At 38.2% G+C, this 26,322-nt stretch overlaps 1 protein-coding gene and 1 long non-coding RNA gene across 2 annotated transcripts in view; one reads left to right on the top strand and one right to left on the bottom strand.

The window, feature by feature from the left end:
- The window catches only part of LOC134535461 (protein starmaker-like), a 7,796-nt gene extending 3,624 nt beyond the window's left edge, over positions 1 to 4,172 (bottom strand). The window contains exon 1 of the mRNA XM_063374569.1: positions 4,135 to 4,172. The gene's annotated coding sequence lies outside the window, so the exon portion shown is untranslated. The remainder of the gene's footprint in view (positions 1 to 4,134) is intronic.
- On the top strand, positions 2,132 to 26,322 carry LOC134535463 (uncharacterized). The gene is made up of 3 exons (XR_010075625.1): positions 2,132 to 2,226; positions 19,015 to 19,099; positions 26,156 to 26,322. It is a non-coding gene; the product is annotated as an uncharacterized LOC134535463 (long non-coding RNA).

The raw sequence follows: 26,322 nt of genomic DNA, 5'->3' as shown, positions 1-26,322 counted from the left end.
AATAAACAATAATGTTTTTCCATTGAAAGTAATGGGCGTATGATTTAATGAACAGTTTGTGTGGTAGTAAATACAATAATTCGTCATAATTTCACAAATATGTTTGAATTCATAGTATTTAGAGTATTCATGCGTGATTCCAATCAACATTATTCTTTTGTATTGGAATAAATAAGCTAGTTCGTGCGCATTCTAGCCTTGTGTTCCGTGATTCAGTGAATTGTGCAGTAAATGCCAAACAAATTTATTTCAGAAAGAATGCATAATTTTTGGCGTAACTCGTCGACATTTTATTAAATAATGATTGAAAGCCAGCAGGCGTCTTGTCCATCTTGTTTGCTGGAAAGAATGCGTGTTATTTGTGTAACTCTGTGCTTACTGCCATGCAACGTGTCTCGATGCCTTTATTTATTTTTTGCCACAATGCACCTAAGACTACATTAATCAAAATGTAGAGTGATTTTTGTCTATAATTTAATATGCAATTTATATTACAAATGCCACACTTAACATACGTGTGATTTATTTTCCTGTAGGCTTAATGTAATATTGTTGAGAGTGAATTTCTTTAAGTCGTTGCTTTTAATTGGCCCCTACGTTATGTAGTTAACACGTATAAAATATGTATTTACATACTTATAATAAACTTTGTAAATGCACATCATATCTAGGTATTTCTAATGTAGGCCTAAATAGCTACCTACTTTTTTTGGCTTGTTAAATAAGTAGAATCTCATAACACAAATTAATTTAATATTTAAGTTTACTTAACCATTTTCTTATTGACACTAACTGAAGAAACTTTCTTGTCTGTAAATTTTAGCTCTTAATGGGAGGACAACATATCATTGTCATTTTGTTTAGTTTATTTTGTCCATCTTGTCAGATCTTCTGTGTGTACACGTTTGTACAAAGATATTAGACGTCAATACAAAACAAACAAAAAAAAAACTTGCATAATGTAAATCAATGTACGCAAATGTGAAGCCTACATAATTAAATCATTTACAATGCCAGAATTCACTCGCAATCACTAACTAATACAGTACTTAATTCAAATCCGACTAAACTGCTATCCCAGCATTGGCTAAACGCGCCCCGAAAAGATGGCGACCGAAAAGTAAACAAACGAAGACGAGTACGCGAGTAAACCCACTTGTCGCTTCTGTTACTGTTTATTCTGTGGCCTGGCAGCGGCTCTACAGCCCCCCCCCCCCCCCCCCACCATCTAGAGTCCAGCAGCCCCCTCGTGCTGCACTACCAACCACACAGCTTCAAACCAGAGAAATTTAGTTTTGTCACGAATTGTATGAGGCTCTAGGTTTCTTTCGTAATTGCTGGGGTTCGGGATCTAGGGCGCTTTAACACATTTATGCGTTTTAATGAAATATCTTCTAATTTGTATTTCCATATCTTCGTATTCATTACAAAAAATTAAGGAATTACATATATTTTTATTGCGTTCTTTGATGGTCTTGAATGTTATGTTAATCTTGTTGTTTCACAATTCATAATTATCTTTGGCCCCTAAAATAGCCACTTTAATTTACAAAAAATGCCATCTAATGCAATACACACAAAATTGCTTTATTCAAAGTAGCAGCTGTAAATACCGCAAATACGCAATAGGAATGTACAATTAGTTACTTCCAAGAATCAACCGTTACATTCAAACACTCATGTGCCCACAAAAATTAACATAGATGTTGGTATTAAAACACAAACTTTTACCGTGGTGCCCTGATACCTAACACTTGAGGCGAAACACATTAATGATAAAAATAATAATAATACGTATGCATTCTATTTACTGTTTTAAATACACCAGACAGGCATATGCCAAACACAACAATAGTTGGACGAGCGCGATTTGAAGAAAACAAGGACTCCAACGTGTCGGTGTAACCATTTTTATTCGAACCTTTATGTTAAAAAAATTGTAAATTGGTTTCCTCAACACTAAAATGTTGTACGAGTCAAAATAATCATATTAAGAAGATAAAATTAGAGTTTAGTTTCACAAATAACATTATCAAAATTATTTATAATTGTTCTTATTCCCAAAAAGGCACAAGCAGTGTGGCCAACAGACTATCAGCCAATAAAACTTCTTTGCTCGGATGATAAAATTATAGCCAGAATATACGCAAAACGCTTAAATGAGAAGTTGAGTGATTTGTTGGTTCCTGGGCAGATTTGTACAGTTACAGGAAGATCCATTACTCAGTAAGTACTCCCATTGCGTGATATGCACTTACTTTCTTTTGACATTGCAATGAAACAGCACTTTAAGCACTGACATGGAAATGGCTTTAGACCATATCGACAATTTTTTTTTTTTTTTTTTTTTTTTAGTTATAACCCATCTTGGATTTCCAAACAATGCAGTCCATTCGGTAAAAACTTTTTTTCACGTGATTCTCCTCTCGGCTGACTGTGCATGGATTTTTTACGCACTCTTTGCCAACTGCGAGCTCTGTTAGACAAGGACGAGATATTTCAATACTTTATTTTTATTCACATTGGCCATCGAACCATTACGTAGACTTTTAGACGCAACTATTCAAGGCATTCTTGTGAACCTAAGTTCATTTAAAATAAATGTATTCACCTACGACATCACATTGTTATTATATCAGAAGAAAAAATTAAAGAAGTGGCAAATTGTCTAGAACTTTACCAGCGTGTCTCAAATTTGCGAGTAAATATTACAAAAATGGTAGCATTGCAGCTGAGAGGCACAGGAGAAATATATGACGCTACGCGGATAAAATGAAAGCTCTAGGTGTGTATTTTCAATTAGATGTTGCTCGTACTGCCAAGAGTAACTGGGAAGTAGTGGAAAATAAACCGTGCAATAGCATAATAAGCGATAGTTACCGACCTTGAAAAATGTATCGCTAAAAAATGCTCTTTTTTATTGGTAAAGATGTGGCTTGTGTCACGTGTTTTTATTTTCCTCTTCCAGGAGCATATGTGTTGGTCGTCTTGTGTGTAGTTCCTAAACATCCAAGCTGGCCAGGCCAAACCTCTGTCGGACAACAACAGGGTGGTGCCACTGCTTATATGCTGCCAGTTTATTAATTTCCTTTTGAAAACACTTTGTTCGGCCTGTCGCGTCTAAAAGAAAACTGGTAGAAATATGTATTGTAGGTTCATGTTCTGACGAGCTGATGCGCGCATGCTGTGCTACGGCAGTCCTCAGGCACCTCCTTGTGAGTACGCCACTGCCTCGCCTCAAACAATATTGTAAAGGAAACTAATCGAATTTTGAAAATAAACCCATGAAACAAAACAACTTGTTATAACTAAGATAACCTGAAGAAATACTGGATTCAACCGTTTTTTAATGGTCTTCATGTTCGCATTTATTTAACAAACTATACATATCTTATATATAAATACATATTAATATTAAGTAACTAAGATTAGTTATCATTTATTTAGTCTAATCATGAAGTAATTGCATATTTACTGCATTGATTTATTAACAACCCTTCATATTTATTTACCACCGATGATAACCACGTCTGTAGGGCATCATTTAACAGGCATATGATAAATTTGTATGAAAAACTGTAATAAAGTGGCCACATTGTAGATTTATTAAACATGTGACTTTATATCTTATCGCTCTTCATTGTTACGGTAACATTCAAATTAAATAGGCCTATCTTTAAATATGTGCGATGATATTTATGTTTATATTTTAAAACTAAGTACAATGAAAAAGGTTTTTAGATATATTGTGACTAGAGATAATGTTTAAACATATTACGAGCAGTCACTCGTGTTAACATATTCTTCCCTTAACATTAATATATCGTTCATGTTAGACTTAGACATTCATTCTATGAAAATAAATTATCATGAATTTAATGATTTTTCTCAAGTATTATATGCCTATAGTAACTAAAAGTTTAGGATTGTGAAGGAGAAGATGACTAAACTAAGGCCATTAATTTGCTTTTTATAAGTCTTTAAATATTTTAACAGTTTGATATTTACTTTTATGTAAACATAACAGCTAAATATTTATTAAAACTCGGCAAGTGCAGACACTTTACTGTGTACTCCGACTGATACGTAGCTAATAGCTTAGATCCCTACCAGTTCCGAGACTGGGCTGTTTACCTGTTTTCCTGGATGTCACAGAAGCGAAGAAACAGTGAGATATAAATGAAGGCTACTTCCAGTGGATTTATATACTGTTTTTGAAATTGGACCGTAACCCCAAAACACTCACGAGGTCAGCTTGAGTGCCGAGTGAAGTGGCTTAGCTTCATTCTCCCCGACCTGGAAATTCCGGATGAATTGTTCATGAACTATGTAATCAGCACTGCGGTGCCTATTGGTGGAGCTGAGAGGATTGTTTACTCCGCCGCGGGCTGGTGCCACTCTGGTTATCTTTGCATCAGGATCTCGTACTTCCCAACAACAAAGTATTCGAGCTAAGACATCAGCACTTATTTCAGAATGATACGGGATGGGTTAGCCAGAGAGCCGTGTTCAATATTGTTCATGCTACGTGAGTTAAAAATGTTTTACTTTTAATGTATAATAAAGTGTGAAAGAAAGCTGTGCGGAAACAAGTATTAGTCAATCCATTGTTTATGTGTTACTTACAGCTACAACTTTATAAACGAGAACCTTATCACTACTTTTCCCAGGTTACTTTGTGAATGCAGGGAAAATAAGTTCTGTTGTTTGGAAGAACTCGTATAAAATAGTTTATCATCAGTCATTTAAAGTCAACTTATACCTTCTGTTTTTAAGCATTAAGTGAATTTAGATGGTTACTAAGGGTCACTTGTGTATCTCTACCACACATCCTAGTAGAGTAGCTCAATTGAAAGGGGCACAGATCTATCTTTACTTTGAGGTCTCAGCTGGAATGCCTTGAAATAGGTTATTATTTGAAGAGAGATAATATATATGTAACTCTGGTTATAGTTTCTTTGGTTAACAGGTAAAAATTTTGTTTCGTAACAATTTGTTCCTATTTTTTCACAAATTTGTCAAGTTATATTTGAGTATGTTATGCAACATAACTGTTACCTTGAATATTAATTATTTACAGTAGCATCATCCTATATCTGAGAAACACAAAACATTAAAAATATTTAAATGAATTGCAAACATTAAATAAAAATTATTACAATTATTTTTACTTTTTCATGGACATTTTTTTTAATAAATGGAAGAGCTTATAGAAAATTCAATGTTTTAAGTCCAATATCAGTAATGTAAAATAGTAATAATATACTATTTTTGATGAATTTATGAAACTAGTTTAGTAAAACTTGTTTATTAGTTGTTTAAAGTTTTGATTTTTTAAATAGTTTTTTTTAAATAATACTAATACCAAATAAAATTAAGATAACTGCAATCAAATACATCCAAAATTAAACCTTAATTTTTAATTTTCTATAATAACGAGTGACACATATCCAAAAAAAAATTACTTTATTTTTAAGACAATGGAATATGTATTTTTTTATTTTCTAAATTAGTGAATTAGCTCTCACTTTGGAAAAAGACAATCCTTATTTTAAAAAACTATACATTTTTTTCCAATTATGCAGTCGACTTTAAAAAATATTTTGACTACCTATAAAAAATTTGGAAACAAAAGTATTATTTATAAAAGAGTAGGTAACGAACAAAACGAGTTTAGTCACATGCATAGCAATTTTCGGTATTAAAGAAAAACTGCTTAGCAATAATCTTAAATAATTTTAACTATTATTTAAATATACAGTTGTAATAAGCTTTGTTAATCATGAAAACAATCACTTTGGTGATGAAAATTAACACTTTATTCAGAACTACGTTTAAATTACTTAAATAAACTTTTTTTGTTGGTTTATTATTAATTAAATCTTTTTTGATTGTACGTTTTAAGATAAAACGTTTTTTTTTGTACATTTTCAGGAATAAATCTCTTTTGTTTGAACAACATTAATACTGACAACACTAGACAATAATAGACAGTCACATGTTGCCTGGGTTTTTTAAAAAAAAAACGTTTTTATACATGAAATCCACAGTCTTCATCCATACAGTTGCACATAACTGCTTTATATCAAATTCATGATCTTTGTTATTTGCAATAGGTAAGACATTGTCAATTATATCGGCATACCACTTCAGCCTTAATTCGTTTCTCACATATCTCCAAACATTAACTACAAAAGTTTTTTTCACAGCCTTTTTCTTGTCTTCTTTGATATTTTGCATCAAAGGTAGCATGACTAGCTCGTAACTTTTGCATCTTGCATCATTCCAATTATTCTTTCTAAGAGTTACCCAAGGTTTTGCCTCAAATTCAAACTGTAAGTATTGTAGGCCTTTTATTTCAAGAAAAGGTACGTCTTTTTTTTTAAACTCTTTGTTGCCCTTATTGATTATGATAATTTTAATTTCAGATATTTCTTCCGTGAGCCTGAAGCAACCATCTTTGGAGGAAAGTGCTTTGTGTCATATAAGAACCAGTCTACTCCTAAAATGTTTACATCTCCAACAGACTTGTAGATATCAATGAACTCGTCTTTTCCAACAATAACAGTTTTCTTCCAAAGAAACCTTTCAACACGGCCAACAACTCAGTCCGCTGGAAGGCAGCTATGTACACGCACCCAGTATGTGATCTGAACTGCTTCTAAACCAGATTAGGATTTTAGTAAGTAATTCATTAGGGTGTGCAAACATAGTTGTTTTGTTTCGAGACCGACCCACACCTATCACAAAACAGCTTCATAGTTTTCGTGTTTTCATCTAGCTGCAAGTTCTGCCAGTGTTGGAACAATGCTGAACTTACTTCCACAGCGCAATTCCCTTCCTTGTTCTGATCAGACATAACAAGCTTGTTTTGATTCAGGTAATTCAACAACACACAAGGCGTAAAACCCAAACTGACCGGAGTAGTATGCCTCTTGAATAGGCAATTTTGGCAGAAACTGGATCTGCTGAACATCAAAACAAATTTTTGCTCCATTATGCACAGCTTCTTTCATGATTTTATAAAAAGCATTAGCACGAAGTTTTGTGAATTCTCTTTTGTGCTATATACTCAACCTTGGTTTGTTCATCCTGGACAGTTTTTATTAGATGTTTTAACCTTTGTTAATAACTGCAGACACCAGACTCAGGTGACCTATATCCAATGTTGAATTTTGAAAACTCTCTCATTAACATACATTTTGGGAGTTTGAGACTGTCATTCACTTGGGCTTCGATGTTTATCTTGCACAATATATTTATGTTTAAGTTTTCACTGAGATAAATCATTTTATACGTTTTCCTGCAGTAGTGGCTTTCTTTTCCCCTTAACGTTTTGATAAATTCTGAAACTGCAAGGCATTTTGCTGCATTTTTGTGAGACTTTCGGTATCCACCTCTTTTTTCAGAAAGATGCTCGCCTTTAGACTTGGCCTGAAAGATACTTCTTTTTCTAGTATGTTTCACACACATTACTTGCATGAAAAGCTTCTTACACACGCACCGTTTTACTGGGAGAACTTAAAATAAAAAATAATAAAAATTGGTTGTCTGTTAAGTTGGTTTACGGACGATAGTTTAACGTGACAACGTCACAACAAAACATTGATGAAATTATTGTATACATTTTGAATAAAATTGAATCATTTTTATTGAATTATCACTATTTTGTATGGATACAAAGAAGGAGTGAAATGAAATCTACAATTTAATTGATAAATTTACTTTTATTTGCACTCATTAATTCAAATATATGTTTATTACTTTAACGAAGAGATTATTTTAACTATAACTTTTATACATGTTTGCTATTTAACTTCTTCCAATCTGTGTTATTCTGTTAAGGATAGGAAAAGTAGGAAACGAATGGGAGTGTTTCAAGTTTAATGTGCCTCGAAAAAGTCAAATCGATGGTTGTTCCAATCGAGTGGAAGCGCAAGCGTACAATGAGCGTAACGGGACAAAGCGTAACGGGAAAATGTGCGTGACGGGACAATGAGTCATCCTCTTTCGTGCGTGCAGCCTGCGTTCATCGATTTATTAGACGTCACGTCAAAAAAAAACTGGAAATAAAGTTATTCTGAGCTACTTTATTCGACACTAAACGTTTGTTCCTAAGTACTTACATTCATTAGGTGAAAACTTATTGTACTTAAAGTGCTTACTATTGTGGCGACAAGGGTTGTATGTGTTGAAGCCTTTGGGTTGCGAGTACATTTCTTCTCTTTTCATCACTCTCTTCCTTTAGTTTCTCTTTTTCGGCTGCCTACTTTGCTCGCACAAACAGTCATTAAATTTGTCTTCAATGTCACTCATTTTTGTTTTAATAAAAAAGAGAGCAGCAGAGGATAATGGGAACTTGAGCTAGCTCTGTGATTGGCGGTTTTTTGAAATAAATCTCGTCATATTTTCACTGCTGCTAGATTCACACTATCTGTGTAATCAGTCTACAAAATCTTGCAATTAGAGCTCAGGGCAGGCAGTACGACTGAAACAGTTTACAATGGGATTCAAACTTTTTTTTTACCAAATCTCACTCATTTATTTGCCTCAGACGTACGTGGGTTCGAGTCCCGCCCATGACCCCGCTAAAGAAACACCTCAGAAGTAAGCCAGTATACCTGGTTCACAGACATCCATAGGTGTGCGCAGGACTTCAGTATTGGTGGTGTCAGATTACACAACAGCCCTCTCATTCACAGACCCCGAGTCTAAAGCGGGGGGTCCGGGGGTCCTCCCCCGGAAAAATTTGGATTTGAAAGCGCAAAATGGTGCTATTTAAGGTGTTTCCGAACAAAAACATTAAATACACAGATGTAAAAATTTTAACATTTTTTATGACACATTATGGCTTTGAACGTTATAATCACCAGGAAAACTACTAAACTATTTACAGTTTTAGGCTTTGTTGAGCCATAAAGTAAATTGCACAAATTGTTTGCACGAAATTCATGCTGGTGACTTTGAAAAACCGTACTTATATGTTTTCTGAAGACGCCAAATAAATGCTAGAAAAAACATTCTCAAATGTTAAGATTTAAAATCATCAAATGAAGGGAGTTTTTGTAACATACCTATAATATGTAAAATATTAAAATAATAAAAATAAACAAATAAGAGTGGGCAAAAGTTTTAACTTTTGGAATACAACAAAAATGTTTTGTCGGCGACTGATATAAGTCATCGAGTAAGCCTATCCTTTTAACATATTAAACTCTCTCTCTTTTTTTAAATAAACCCTGGCGGACGGCGGCTATTATTCCGTGCGCCTGCCGAGTGGAGTGAACAGTGGACACCGAGCGCGCATTCTATGTAATTCGAGGAGAACTAGGAGAAGTTTCGTAGCCGCGGCCCGCGTGTACAACACAATTAATTGCAACTGGCTTGCTTCCGTGTGTATAGTTGGTTCGATTGATAATTGATATACTGATAGTGTTATGAGCACATATCTGTAACTCGACACGATTGGAAAACATATTTTTTGGAAATAATACGGATTTTTGTAAGTATGTATTATTTGTGCTTGTAAGAAACAAAATAACGTTAACCCTAATGGTGGTGCCAAGGCACCTGTGGCACCTACCGTGCGCACGCCTATGAGACATCCACACATAACCTCAACACAAGAGGCAGTGGCGGGACCTTGGTTCGATGCTCGGCTCTGGCACTCGGACCACGAGGCCCGCAGTGGCTGAGATGACAACACAGTGTGTCGCAGTGTCTTCTGGCCGAGCAGACAGTCTGAGCTAAACTTATTTTGAAATAAACTTCAATTTTCGAATGGCACCATACATGGAATTAATTTTTTTTTCGAATGTTTTAGGTGATAACAATAGTGTATGATGACCAATCCCTACACAAAAATACCCTCAGCTCACTATGTGATTTTTTGTGACTAAACCTTTCTTGTTCGTCACCTCCCATATATGTTATATGTAACGAAGTAATTTTCTTACTTGTTTTTTCTAATTATTTCTCATCAATCTGCTTTCCTTCTTACAACAATTACTTAATTTAATATCAATATTACCGATACTATACATTTATTAGTAAGGTAGACCTATAATGCAATTAGAAACAAACATCCTGGTTATATTACATACATTTGATGCTTAACAGACAGCAAGAAATCTCGAATATTGTCAAACATTGAAATGTTTAAAACTTTAAACGAATTTTCAGCCCAATTTTTTTTTAAAATAATAATTTACTGTCCTGGTTAACTTGAGTGAATTACTTATAATATACTATTTTTTTAAAATAAAAACGCATACAAATACCAGTATATATTCCAAGAATGGTTGCAATGGTTTTACTGGAGTTTTCCTCTTGTCGCTTAGAACAAGTTTCTCGTAATACTATTTGTGTATTTAAAATGCTTATTTAGCAACAAAAAATGTCGAGGTGCTTACAAGCATCCGATATTTAATGTCAGAAATATTAAATATTTATTTTAAAATTCCTTATATAATGGAATTTTGGGAAAACAATATATACAATATGTTTCACTACATAAAAACTTTATTAAAAGAATAACAGATATGTGTGAAATTGGGTGCAGTGTGTAGAAATTCTTTGATTTTTTTGTTATTAGGCACACAAAAAAATCAATTTTCAAAATTTTCTTAATTTTCAAATTTCGGAAAATAAGTGCATCTTTTAACAGCCGCAGCCTGCTAGGCAGGTGTAGCACAAAGTAGAGGCTGTTGGTGGGTGAGTGCGTGGTGCAGGTTGATGGGTGTGTGTAGCGGGAAAAAGCTGGGGTAGAAAATATGGCATATGTGTTGCAGTAAGTGACAGCCCTCAGTCTTTCTCCACTAAGACCACACAGACACTTGAAACTAAACTGGCACATTGAATTACCTTGAATTGTTACCATCGAAATCTCTGGCCTCTTGAACGCAAGACCTTGAAATTATAGTCACATTCTTGTAAATAATAATGTTATTTACGCGTTATTTTAAAACAGGTCACGAAAAATTTGTTTTAAAACAAGGCAAACAGTTTGAAGTGGCTTACAGATTGATAATTTTTTTTCTTGTTGCTTGCTGCGTGTAAAGTGACAAACCTGTTTTGATGTATAAGATAACATGAATCAGAGAGAGCGTGACAAGATTTGATAGTGTTGTATGATTGTCAGGCCACGCGCCAGCCACCACGGTAAAGCGGGCTTGCTTCCCGGCGGATTTTCTCGCATGTATGCGTGGAGCGGTGGCCAGTGGGTGTTCTCAGAGTGCTGCTGTCTGCTCTCCGCCGCCCTGATTGGCTCGCTGCAGTCTTGGTGCGGCACATTGGCCCGGGGGGGGGGGGGGGGGACCCGATACCCCGGCATTGCTTGTGTTCACCTTGGTAGGACGAAAGTACAACAATTCTGTCAATATAATTTTAAAGGAAACCTTGCAAGTAGTGAACCATGAAAGTAGTGCACAGGTCACCTTCAAAGTTATGGCCATACTAATGTTAACAGTCTTTAGATATAGTTGTATTAGTGGGAGTAATATATAATAGTAAGTCCGGTTACTGGAGTCTGAGTGAGGAGAGAGAAGATGATCCGCCATCTTGGTTTATGATGCCACTGCTGCCATCTTAGATGACCTTCACATTTGACCTTGACCTTGACCCCAGAGACCATCGAGAATCAGCGATTATGCTTTCCGTCATCTTGGATTCCACGATTTGAATTATGTAACATCTACAAATTTGTTTTCAGACATTTCGGATTTTATAAATTTCCGCCATTTTAAATTCTAGAACTTTCTGCCAGTTTGGATTATGTGGTAATAGCTACAATTTTCGTTATGGCCACCATTTTTAAAATCCATAATTATTATCAGAATATTTGGGGGAAAATTTTCAAATTTATAAAACAATTATTTAATCAAATAAAAATAAAAATGTTTTATCATTTTCCCCACCATTTTGAAATATAGTGTAACTGTTGCACTTTACGTAATGGTCACCATCTTGAAAATCCGTGATTCATCAGAAAAAAATAAAACAATAAAAATGTTATGAACACCACTAATACCAATGCAAATATTACATCATCCAGTATAATATTATGGTGGTCATCTTGTTTTTGTCTGCTGGAAGCCACCATCGTGGATACACCATGTTTTTTTTCATCTGCTAGAGACTGCTGCCACCATATTAGTGTAATTTTTACCCACTAGAGTGCAGTATTATTTATTACCTTGACAGCTAGAATCTTATCGGCCATCTTGCTGATATCTTGAAAACCTGTATTTTTTTTAGTTAGAAATTCGGAAAAAGTTACAAAAATTATAAAAAAATGATTTAATTGATTTATTTCCTTGGTTGGACCCCTGGATAGCACCAAAAAAACTAATTTAACCATAAAAGTATCATTTTCAAATAATAATACACCACAGCAAAATTACAAACTACAAAATGTATTACATAAATTCTACAAGAACATAAACAAACAAATAACTAGTATTTCTCGATTTCTGCATCTGCTACCCACGAATTAAAGCGATGTGGAAAGCCCTACCACTTGACGTAGGATCGAACATTTTGCAGTTTGAGAATCTTCTCCACCAAGTACGTATCGCGATACATCGTAGGCTGAATCTCTTCGGCATAGAAGCCACCAAGAATGAGCTTGTGGTCCAACTCTTCGAGGTAGTAGGTCCTAGGCTACGATTCGCGACGTTGGTCACTCTGAGAGTTTCTGGTCTCCAATTCGCAGTGAAACCTTTCTCGAAGACTCCTTTCTGCTTGGAAATCCGCACAATGTCAGCGATGTTAGCTTTACACATACGTGGATCTTTCTTCTTCGTGTTGGAAAACACTGTTCGAAGGAGGTGATCATCCTTTATGTCATTGGCCTTCATTTTCTGGAATAATGCACAGTGAATTTGTTTTCGCTTACTATATTCGGCAAGATATCAAGCCATGTGTAATGTCTGTTAGCTCTGAACTGTCACCACATATTGGTGTATAATATTCGACGATGGAAGGCTTTGACACTACTAAATGTAGAGTAGTATTTGATGCCATGCATCTTCATCAAAGCCTTGAAGGCCGCATTGTAGAATTATTTGCCAAGCTATGTTTGCAGGTGCAACCGTACATGTCCATCACGCAAAATGTCTGTCATGGACATGGTTACGTCGGTTGCATTCTTCGATTTCACAGGTTTGGCCCCATCGAACTTGCTATACACATCGATAACCACAAACATGTACTTGAAAACTTTATTCACTCGGGAATATGTTATAAACTCAAAAAGGTCCGCCTGGAATAAATCAAGTCCAAGCACTACGACTATACGCCGAAGGTATTGCCGTCTTGCAAAAGCGTGAAGTTCGCAAGCGATTCCAGTTCCCTCAGTTCTTCGAGTATGGAGATTATTTCACTGTAGTGCGAATAGTTTCTTGCAATAAGTGAAGCTTAAACTGTCAACTATATCGTTTGGATCGTCCCAATACACATAGTCAAAGTTCTGACCACTCTCGACCTTTTTTTAAACCTTCATCATGTACCTACTGCTAGTTCACTGAAGAGATTGGCGAGAATATCGATTTTTTTCATGATTTTCGTCTTTAAATAGGCCTATACCACTTTCCACATCGTTATCACGAAAATGGGCATAAGTAGGTTCTAGCAGTTTTTTGTACTCTTATAAATACTCACAAAAATAGCTTTTATTTTCCCTGCAAAAGAGCATTTCGTACAGATCTGCTGTCCAATGTGTTTTGTACTCCTTTACACATATGATATTTCCTGACGTCACACGCCTCCTCCAGGGGGTGTTGGCTTGGGCCGTGTGATGGGTTCACGTGGCCTTCACGGCCAAGTGCTTACAAGTTAGTGTTTACCTGCTTAGGAATTACTGCATTTATGTTAGGTATATTCGATTGAGTGTATTTAAATTGTATTACCCAATTAATTTATTTTAATCACTTACATTTTGTTAAGTATTTTCTATCTGGTTCCATTAAATTAGAACTTAACTTATTCTTTTATAACTATCGTCAGGAACACCCTAAAATAACGATTTGAGAATTTATTTTTAATTTTACTATTACATGTTTGAAATGGGGAAAAAAGAATCCCAATAGCTAATCAGGTTAGTCATATATCCTAAGGATAGAATATTTGATCCCAATATATGGATAAGGAAAAAAATTATGTTATAATAAGTTTTCGATTTGTAAATTATCGAGAAAAATAGTTAATCTGTATTTTAAAAAACATTGATTTAAAAAAAAATACTATTTATATTAATACAAATCCCAATAAGCAAATATTAATTGAAAGATAATGGAATCATACTATTTATATAGTTACGTAGTTGATATATAATTTAAATATATCCCGGCTATGTGGTCAATAAAAAACATAACATTAATAATACTCATAGGCCCAATTAAAATAGATATTTCCTATAATCTGCAAATATTGGTATATTCTAACGTAATGTGATAAATATCAATCCCTTTTTGGCTGCTACTAACCTAACCCCATTTAATAAAAGTAATTTATATTTTATTTTACTTATTAAGTCAGACCTTTGTTTCCTGCTATTAAAAAGCCCCAGCCCAAGCGACTTTAGCATGACCGCTATACAGAGACACCAGCATTAGCATGGCCGCTATACAGTAGTCACTGTGACATTAGCATGGCCGCTATACAGAGACACTGCGGTATTATCATGGCCACTATACAGTAGTCACTGTGACATTAGCATGTCCGCTATACAGTATACACTGTGACATTAGCATGGTCTCTATACAGAGACATTGCGACATTAGCATGGCCTATATACCGTATACACTGTGACATTAGCATGGCCGCTATACAGAGACACTACGACATTAGCATGGCCGCAATACAGAGATACTGCGACATTAGCATGATCGCTATACAGTAGTCACTGCGTCATTCGGACCGCTCTAGAAATTCATCATACTGAAAGTTTACTGTATTGATTGCGTTTACATAATACATTTTGTGGGAAGGTGTAAGAAGCTATCATTTAGAATTATACATACGTTTATGTGTGTTACGAATATTGTTATGACAGTGAATCTTGGTATGTTACGAAGTATGGTCGACTCTACGACTGTACTGTTCACCTTTGGACACTTTTTTTTAATGATTAAAACTTGTATTTTGCTGACTGAAAATGCTTTTCACAGTGTTGATAAATATAAGGTAGAAAAGAAACTACATATACTATACCGCTATTTATACCTATATATGTGTGTGTGTATGTGTATATGTATATGTATGTAGACACGTGTCTGTATTGTTAATACTACTCTCATATAATTTAATTATTATTTACTTGAACACTATTTAAAAAAAATTAACAATATCACACTGATAAATAGAATTGTGTGTTATGGTAGGCCAATGTACATACAGGGTAAAACAATGTGTGTGTGTATATATATACATATATATTTCAATAAAAAGTGAACATCAATATAATTTAGTGTACTAAAATATGGATTTTTATTTCTCTTAAATTTGCATCAAATGTAATAAATTTTCAACATAACATTTATACAAAAACAAGTAACTTTATGGCTGAACGACTGTTTTCATTGTTAATATTCCAAATACATGTCGGGCACATGAAAAGAATCATTCGTTCATTCGATATTATCAGTTTCATAAGTCTTACAAATAACACTACACTAGTAATGTGTTGCTGATATATGTTATAAAAGTGGCGTAGCCAGGATATGTGTATGGGGGGGGGGGGTTAAGAAGCATGGTTCCCCCCCCCCCCCCTAATAAAGTGGGGGGTCCGGGGGTCCACCCCCGGAAAAAAAATTGGATTTTAAGGTGTAAAATAGTGCTATTTTAGCAGTTTTCGGTACTTAACTTTAAATATTGTAATGGTAAAAATATTATTAATTTTTTAATAAAAAATTGTTTGAGTGATGAAGTAAGAAATTAATTAAAGATATTTTAATCAATCCAAGTGCCTTGTTTACGTCCACTCAAAATCATAAATCATGCTCGAAGCTCGACAATACAAAAAAAAAAAAAGGAATAAAAAGGGTTGGGTTTCGGCAGAACGATCTATTCCTGGAAACAATTAGCTTGTGCTTGAAGAGTTACCCAGTCACCACCTGCTCATAATTACCGCGCTGGTTTAATACAGTAGGTGTAAGATATTTGAAAGCTTGGGACCCGTCACGGCGTCACAACCTTATAGCTTCTGCTCGCGACAGGGGTAGGGGAAGGGAAGGAGAATCGGTAGGGCTCGCTTACTCTTCCCCCACAGTGCAGTGGCCGGTGATAGCAGTAAGACATCCAGGCTTTTAGCTAACCTGCTTTCAGATAAGAAAAATAATTGGGGATAAAGGGGGGGGGGGGGGGTTAGAACCCCTAACCCCCCCCCCCCTCCGGCAGCACCGCTGGTTATAACCCTAACCCCCCCTCCCCCCACGGCTACGCCCCTGGGGTTCGCTTCGGCTAGCTGGGCTCAGTGGTAGTCACACGAAACTTTCAAAAAGGACCACTGAATGAGCGAGAACCAGAAAATTACAAATAGGTATTAACTCCGAAAATTAGTTATCTTCACTCGTGAAAGTATGTGCTAGTTACGTCAGATTACTTCAATCACGTTTTGTCAGTGTTTCATGCTCTTGTGATACACATATAACATACAATATTGTTTATACAAATAGTGTTACACGTGTGCATATGTAAGTGAGGAAGCTTTTCAGAACAAATGTACTCACTTACTATACAGCTCACTTTGATATATCGAAGATAATAACACTGTTTATACATAAAAACACTCTAAGCCTTTTTTAAATCACTGCAGTATTGTCAGGGCCGGTGCAAGGTAAATTGGCGCCCTAGGCGAAAGACCTTAATGCCACCCCCCCCCCCCCCGGACACCCCAAAATTTTTTTTCCTTGCCTCAAAATACATCACGTAAGCCTAAAATTTTGTCAACAATCAAATGTAAGCAGGCTTGTGTTTTTTTTTACTTTTTTATTTATTACAAATCATAAACAGGTCACCGTAGATTTTAAATAATTACTTATATCAATATAAACATTCCAAACTGTTACAAAAATCCCTTTTCATCTAGTTTCAATAATCGTTAAACATATTATATCAGCTGTTATGTGTCGTGCTGCGCCGCCCCCAGCTACTTGGCGCCCTAGGCGGTTGCCTAGTTCGCCTTTATGGACGCGCCGGCCCTGAGTATTGTTGCAAACAGTCAAATTACTTATTTGCACTTTAAATGTAGTGGATTTAACACCACGTTACACAGTCTCACTGCGCCATTTTTTACGTTTTTACATTCTCTTTTGATCATTTAAAATGTAATTTAATTAATTAATGCTGGTTCCTGATTGGCTGGAATGCCGTGAGATTAAACGTTTTTCAATATCAATATCATAACAGAAACTGACAACAAAGATGAGTTTAGTGTAAAATAATTCAAATTTAAAATAAAAACACATTGAAAGTGTTATATTTCATAAAATAAAACCATTTAGTTTTCAAATGTCATGAGCAATAGTCCTAAGAGGGGTCTATGAATTGCTTTGACATTCGAACAACAATAGTCATAGAGTTATGGGTTTTGTAGATATGACTTAAATTGCACCGTAAAAATACTGTTTACAATGCAAAAAAATAAATGTAGGATATAAAATAAAAATTATTAGATAACTTCTGTGGTAACACATTTTTCAGTACAATACTAAATTATAAAGTGATCATGAGGTTGAGCAGTTAACTTTTAACTCCATTGGAGATATTAAACTACCTATTTCGATAGCCAAATTGTGATATTCATGATTAGCAGTAAGAAATTTACTAAATAAATTTAAAAAAACTTTTTACATTAAAGTTTACTCCTTTTTATGAAACTACATTCCGGTTCACTCTTCAGCAACTTTATCCTTGTCATTGTGAGACTGCCGACCCCTACACAACCCTCCTCCTTTTTAGACCCCCCGCTGATATTACAACTCATCCTCGGCTGCCTTGCTGCCCACGGGGTTCTTTACCTTATCCATTCCCTTCACGACCGAACACCACCGAAAAGGCAGAGCAGAAAATTTGTCTCTATGATGAATCTTCTTAGAGGTTTTACGGAAGAAACGGCTAGTGAACAGTCAACCTTTGAGAACTGCGAGGGGCAAAAACAAACAGGCGATCAACCTAGGAGTGTCACTACCTCTCCCACACAAGACATTTCAGATGACAGTGGGAAATCAAAGACACTCCAAAACCTAATGCAGCTACAGCCTTCTAAGCACCCAAGGCCAGGCAGAGAGATTAATGTGCCAGTCAAGTTTAAGAAATATTAAAAAAAAAAAAAAAAAAAAAAATGTATGTGTGGGTAATTGAATTCCTATAATATGTGTTAGAAAAAAGAGAAAGAAAGGTGAGTATAAACCAAATCAATGGTTTAATGGTTTAATGGTTTAGTGGTTTGATACATTTGTTTTGTTATTGATGGTCATGTTTTCAAGTGGGTTTGTATTTAAAACAAACTTTGTGATAGGGGAAGATGTAAATGTGGACTTGTTCATACATTAAACACGTGAGACTGGCGAGTGAAATAAACGAGTTTTTGACTAAATCTCAACAGTATTCTCGTGACTGAGGGAAAACCCAGTTACACAACATGTTGTGTAGCAGTCCAGATATCTGGGGGTTTCCTTAAGTGTGTTGGCCGAGGGTCGAGTGGAAGCACGTGTGCGCTGCTGTTAGAGATTGTTCTCATTGTGGCGGTGTGATAACCTGGCACTGTCTTATCTCGCGGGTCAATTTTCACGTGAGAATACTTCAGATTTTCATTAAGTAGTGATTTTTATCAGTTTTAGAATTAGTTGTCATAGTGACATATATTTTTACTCTCTTGGTTAGGAAAACAAGTCTCCAGAACGTGTGTTCTGTATACAGCTAGATACTCTTATATTTCACCTGTTAGGCTCTTGAATGAAATAACATAGTTTAAGTCAAACTAAATAGTATATAGAATATTGACCTCAACTACAGATGGTGGGGACCATGGCGGACATCTCCAGGTGGAAGTGTACAGTGAGCACCAGATCTCCGAGAGCTGCCTCACATGTGGAGGCAGGTAGGTGAGGTTCACAGCTCAGTCGTTGGATGGCTGGCTCTATTTTTGCGAAGTGTGCATTGAGAAGTCACTACACACACGAACCTGCCAGCTATTAGAATTTGACAACTTACTTGGCACAATAGCTTCTGTCTGCAACATGGTAGCTGGCACCGTGCAATGGGACATAACATTCCAAAGGATGGGATTTATATTACGTGGATGCTACAATGAATTAAAGTATCTACTCCACTCATAAAAGCTCTTACGAAAATATTCTCTTTTAAACATTCAATTTTACTAAAATAATTAAACTTTTGCAGCTAATAAAGATAAAACAGTTGAATGACAATTATATGAGTCAAATTTAATTTAATAGCTACTATTCTAAATGTCATGTGCTGTTACATGACAATCCCATGCACATAAAGTGAATTATTTTAATTTTAATAACATTTTAATATATTTATGGTTATTTGTATATTTTCCCATGTTAAATGCTCTATATTTGTAGTTGGACGTATCTACGTGTGCTACACTCTGTGACGTAGCCCGAGCTGACATGTGAGCAACAATTGGCAAGACCCCTCTAGGGCATTATTGACTTTAACGGCAAATGAAACTTTTCCCACGTATTTTATATAAAAGGATATTCATTGTTGGAAATTAACCTTTTAAATTTGTGACATTTTGGTATTTTCAGATGTATTGTTGGAAGTGAGTAATTGTTTTGAAGTGTAAATTTACGTTAACGGTCTTTGTACTCCAGCCAATGAGAGGCCGAGTTACTTAAGTTAAGAGTTTTTAGAACTGAATTAAGAAAAAGTTATGGAATGGTGACGGCGTTGATGAAATCGCCCGGGTTTCAGTCCCAAATATATTTGACAATCTGCAAAGCTAAGTTAGATCATCCATGTGTAAGGATGTTTAAATCGTCGTGTAATTAAATGTATGTAATTACTATAGGGCACATTCGTACTGATGTGTAATTAGGAGTGAATCTTGACGCGAGTAAAACTAACTCCTTATTCTCCGCCGTCAAAGACTGTTTCCTGCAACGAATGTAATTCTATCATATTATCTACGAATAAAAACATTGATCATCTTTCAAAACTAAGTAAAGCCCTCCAAAGACAAACATTTTAGTCAAAATTCTACATACATATCACAGTTCATACCCAGAGGTGAAATGAGACTGGAATCTCATGTTGTTCTACCCACAAGACATATTGAACTAAGCCGAGGTATATTTTCTTAAATTAAACGTTAATGGTAATAAACTATATTTTATATATTTTCTTCGATCTAAGAGTGAGAATAACGGACATAATAAACTGAATTAAAGAACTTTTTTTGGAATTTCATGTGTGCAACATATTTCCTGTTTGTTATAGAGACATAATTATATACCACTTGCCAAGACAAAAATTATATATATTTATTTTATGAAAGACTATCTGTTTAATAATATTTTATTTTATTATTATTTAATATTGTGTATGTTCAGGGCCGGTGCAAGGTAAATTGGCGCCCTAGGCGAAAAACCTTAATGCCGCCGCCCCCCCCCCCCCCCCCCCGGCCGGACACCCCAAAAAAATTTTCCTTGCCTCAAAATACATCACGTAAGCCTAAGATTTTGTCAACAATCAAATGTAAGCGGGCTTGTGTTTTTTTTTTTAACTTTTTTACTTATTACAAATCATAAACAGGTCACCGTGGAATTTTAATAATTACTTATATAAATATCAGGGGCACAACAACTAAATTTCCAAAAGGGAGGGGGGGGGGCAATATACCTTTTTATAAAGAATCATCGATCCCCCCTATTGAAGCGGGGGTCCGGGTCCCCCGGGAAAATTTGTATTTCAAGGTGGAAAATGGTGCTACTTAAGCAGTTTTATTATCTAATAATTGATTACACAGCACTTTCTTTGCCCCCGTTTGCCCCCACTTCAAGGTTTCAGAGGGAGGCAAAATACCCTTGCCCCCCCTGTTGTTGCGCCCCTGATAAATATAAACATTCCAAACTGTTACAAAAATCAATTTTCATTTAGTTTCAATAATATTTAAACATATTATATGAGCTGTTATGTGTCGTGCTGCGCCGCCCCCAGCTACTTGGCGCCCTAGGCGGTTGCCTAGTTCGCCTGTATGGACGCGCCGGCCCTGTGTATGTTCAGCAACCCTAATTTCTCCATGTTTTTCACTCTACCTAAACATTAGATCTGAAATGTGGTTTTTCTATTATGTATTTATTTCACTTGTTTTCTTTGATAACAAAGTAAACGTATACGTAGGAGCAGTGGCGCAACAACAGGGGGGGCAAGGGTATTTTGCCCCCCCTCTGAAACCTTGAAGTGGGGGCAAACGGGGGCAAAGAAAGTGCTGTGTAATCAATTTTTAGATAATAAAACTGCTTAAATAGCACCATTTTCCACCTTGAAATACAAATTTTTCCGGGGGAGGACCCCCGGACCCCCCGCTTCAATAGGGGGGATCGATGATTCTTTATAAAAAGGTATATTGCTCCCCCCTTTGGAAATGTAGTTGCGCCCCTGCGTAGGAGTGGCGCCCAGTATCAACTACCAATTCAATGAGTTCAAACACATAATTAGAAGGAACATTACAGTCATGATATCGAGAATTTATAAAATTAAAGAAATGATCCTTGAAAGATATTTTAATGAAATTAAGGCAATTAATATTTCTACACTTTACAAAGATAAATGCTTACCAATATTCGAAACTATTAACACAATGTTATTAACAAGGTTAATTACGGTTAATATTATGTAATTAAGATATTTGTAACTTCATTTAGACTGGCCAGAGAGTTGAAACGAATAATTAATAATTTAACTAGATTCAAACCAGTGGCGAGGCGTGAGGTTTACATGAGGGGAAGCAACAACTCCGTTCACATCAAAACATGATTGGGGGGGGGGGGGGGGGGGGGGGTCCGGGGTTCCTCCCCCGGGGAAATATGGATTTCAAGGTACAAAATGGTGCTATTTAAGTAGTTTTCTTAACTGAACATTGACTATTCCACAGGTAGAAAAATTGACATTTTTTTTTAAATAAATTATTTTTGAAAAATAATGATTGACTTACAATATTCTGATAGTAAAATACCTACTCTACATTGCTTATATACTAAGTGGGAGTGTAATATCATCGATATCTGGTACAAAATATATAAACAGACAACACATGGCAAAGTAAGTACTTAAAATAAAGATAAGAACCTCATAAAAATGTACTAGAATAGTAAAAATTAAATCTTGGTATTTTTCGTACCAACACAAAAGAAATTATCTTCATACGTGATCAGAAACTCTGTTAACTGGTATGTGTACCAAGAAACTGGCACGTCAATCATTCCTGAAACGCCACGATTTTTTTTTCCTAGCCTAAATTATTCTAAGTGTGTAAGGGGAGGGTCCAGGTTAGGGGAGGACCTAAGTGTGTCTCAGGCCGAAGCCTATACACTCTACCATGCGGGTTTTTAACCATGCAGGACAAGGGCGCGTGCATCGTGTGCTTATTGGGGTTTACTGGCCAGCCATGGCTGCGATTGGCGCCATGACTGACGCCCCATTGGTCGCATAGCTTAAAGCTAGCTAATGTGACCCAGGTAAAACCTGCATAGACACAGGGAAAACCCTGGGCCGGTTCATGCGGGGATCAAATAACATGCATTACGCAAGCAGGTAACTACTGGACAAGAGGAAGAAGGGTCCAGGTAAGAAGAGTTGGAGGGGCTGAAAAATCAACCATGCTGGAGTTGGGTGCTTGGGCCTTGCGGCCCGCATTTAAAGTTGGGAGCTCCTGGGTTATTATTAACCAGGGGCGCAAGCGCCCCCAGGGGCGGGCGACTTCACTCGTCAGCCCAGCCCAGCTGCCCAGGCAGCCACAGTTAAACCAGATGTGAGCAGACGAGCCAGTAAAGCGGCTCGAACTGCGGGCGCACGGGGCGAAAGGCAGCCTGACGTTGCGCCATCTTCATCTTCCTTCTTCAGGTCAACAGCAGTACTTCTCAAGCCAGGGTGGGGGGAGGGACCCAACCTCGCCACCCAAAATCCCCGAGACGGTTGAAGGTCGCGCCGCTCGAGGCTACTACTGTCAGACCTACAGCAGCCCCAGCTGAAGGTTCCTGATGTCTTCCTTCAGAGTTCCGATGCATTTCAATTCCGTTGCGCGCGCAGCAGTTCACAGCTCCGCAAGTTCCAGCCCGCAGTTCGTCTACACTTCGCATCCAGGGCACATCGAGCTCCCCTGCGGTGCCTTCGCCGACGGAACTGCTTTCTGCCGCGCGCCGAGCTACATTCAGGCTACCTGTCACCCCGATAGCCGTAATAACGACTCCACAGGCCGGCCATTGGTCCGCGGACTGCTATTGGTTATTCACAGTCACCTCAGCGAGATTGCAACTCTCGAGCTGGGCTCCCGTATCCGCCACCCGCGGGACGCGGTCGGCAGCAGTTGGCACTGCTAGGCCGCCTCCCGTACGTACGCAAATCCCCCACGCACTGCCAGCCAACAGCCCGCGGGAGAGATGCGCGCGCCCCGAGAGACGACTTACGAAGGTAGCGCTTTCTTGCCGAACTGAAGCGAACATGGCCGAAGCAGACGGTGGAATTCTTCCGCCGACTGCTTCGGCTATGTCCGCTACAGTTCGGCACGGCAGGTGGCGAGGTCGCGTTTCAGTCGGCGGTCGTCTCTCGGGGCGTGCTGACTGGCGGCGGAGTGAGTGGTCAGTGCAACCACTCACCACCAGGGGCGCTTGCGTCCCTGGTCACTAAATCCAGTCCTGGATAAAAAGCAAAGCGGACTACTAGTCCAAGTGCCCAACCCCCGCATGGTAGACTCTTTTCTACTCTGTCCAACACTTCATCCAGACCATCCTCTGTCTCCTGTAAACTCCTACACGTAATGCATGCCAATTTGCATCCCGCATGAATGTGCCCAGGGTTTTCCCTGTGTCTATGCAGGTTTTACCTGGGCCCAACCTATCTCTAGTTATAGTCTAGATTTAAGAGTGAGGGGAGTTAGTCATGGCGCCAATCGCTGCCATGGCTGGCCAATCCCCTCCTAGCACATGATGCATGCGACCCTCTCCTTGCATGGCTAATCCCAGCATGACTAGGCGTATAGGCTTCGGCCTGAGACGCACCTAGGTCCCTCCCTAACCCGGACCCCTCCAAAATACACTTAGTTTTAGTTAGGTTAGGAAAAAAAAAAAAAAAAAAAAAAAAAATCGTCTCTCGGGGCGCGCGCATCTCTCCCGCGGGCTGTTGGCTGGCAGTGCGTGGGGGATTTGCGTACGTACGGGAGGCGGCCTAGCAGTGCCAACTGCTGCCGACCGCGTCCCGCGGGTGGCGGATACGGGAGCCCAGCTCGAGAGTTGCAATCTCGCTGAGGTGACTGTGAATAACCAATAGCAGTCCGCGGACCAATGGCCGGCCTGTGGAGTCGTTATTACGGCTATCGGGGTGACAGGTAGCCTGAATGTAGCTCGGCGCGCGGCAGAAAGCAGTTCCGTCGGCGAAGGCACCGCAGGGGAGCTCGATGTGCCCTGGATGCGAAGTGTAGACGAACTGCGGGCTGGAAATTGCGGAGCTGTGGACTGCCGCGCGCGCAACGGAACTGAACAGCATCGTAACTCTGAAGGAAGAGATGGCGGCGCCTTTAAGTTGGGGCCCTGTTGGAGCCAGTGGTAGCCTGGGCGGCGCGACCTTCAACCGTCCCGGGATTTTGGAGGACAAGTGGGTCCGACTCGCAATATACTTCATTCGCCTGAACGACTTACCCCCACCCTGGCTTGAAAGGTCGTTGGCTGTTGACTGGAAGATGGAAGATGAAGATGGCGCAACGTCAGGCTGCCTTTCGCCCCGTGCGCCCGCAGTTCGAGCCGCTTTACTGGCTCGTCTGCTCACATCTGGTTTAACTGTGGCTGCCTGGGCAGCTGGGCTGGGCTGACGAGTGAAGTCGCCCGCCCCTGGGGGCGCATGCGCCCCTGGTTAATAATAACCCAGGAGCTCCCAACTTTAAATGCGGGCCGCAAGGCCCAAGCACCCAACTCCAGCATGGTTGATTTTTCAGCCCCTCCAACTCTTCTTACCTGGACCCTTCTTCCCTCTTGTCCAGTAGTTACCTGCTTGCTTAATGCATGTTATTTGATCCCCGCATGAACCGGCCCAGGGTTTTCCCTGTGTCTATGCAGGTTTTACCTGGGTCACATTAGCTAGCTTTTAAGCTAGGCGACCAATGGGGCGTCAGTCATGGCGCCAATCGCAGCCATGGCTGGCCAGTAAACCCCAATAAGCACACGATGCACGCGCCCTTGTCCTGCATGGTTAAAAACCCGCATGGTAGAGTGTATAGGCTTCGGCCTGAGACACACTTAGGTCCTCCCCTAACCTGGACCCTCCCCTACACACTTAGAATTAACTTAGGCTAGGAAAAAAATAAATCGTAGCTTCTACCACGTGTTTTTACAGCCAATCCCCTCCCTGAACCTTTGTACCATGCCACCCCCCCCCCCCCCCTTCCGAAAGGAAACTACTGCGGCAGCCTTCCTGCTGAAAGCGGTCCTACCAGCGCTTCTAAACCTAGCAACGCTTCTAAAACAGCATGTCTTGTGTGTCAACGAGTTCTTTTCTTATAGTGCACAGCGCACAGCACTGGGTCCCAAGAAGATAGTGTAAAAAATACATACACCTAACGGCACAAGCCAAAGTAAAATACTATTCTGAATAAAATATTTATTTAAAAAATACAATGTCTGGAAACTGCCTGGGCAAGCACTGTTTGCCTTGCTTGCCCTGACGAGACGCCACTGATTCAAACTCATTAGTGTACTACTAGCTTACTCAGAGGCATAAGAGTCTTTACTGATAGCATATCTTTGCTTTTGGTTAATCAATAAATTTTATAACTTTCATCGAACAAAGTTAAGGGATTACTAGTACAAATAGTCCAACAATAATAATAGCTGATACGCGGATGTTTTAGACAATACTAGTGTTCGTAGCAGTGTGGATACTCATCAAGTCCTTGGCGATCATGTTGTTGCAGTGCGCCTCTTGGCGGTAGATGCGTCGAATCAACTTCCAAGTCTCCCGAATGCAGATCTGGATGGGAAAAGACCAGGTCTATGCGTCAATCAGTGGTATGGAGTTCCATGACTTCGGTTATGGATGTTAACAAGCCAAAAAAATAAATAAATAAATAAAGAATGTCGA

Source organism: Bacillus rossius, chromosome 8 (genome assembly GCF_032445375.1).
Source record: "Bacillus rossius redtenbacheri isolate Brsri chromosome 8, Brsri_v3, whole genome shotgun sequence".
In the NCBI taxonomy this organism is placed as follows: Eukaryota; Metazoa; Arthropoda; class Insecta; order Phasmatodea; family Bacillidae; genus Bacillus; species Bacillus rossius.
Note: the sequence above shows the minus strand (reverse complement) of the source record. Positions and strands in the feature narration are given on the sequence as shown.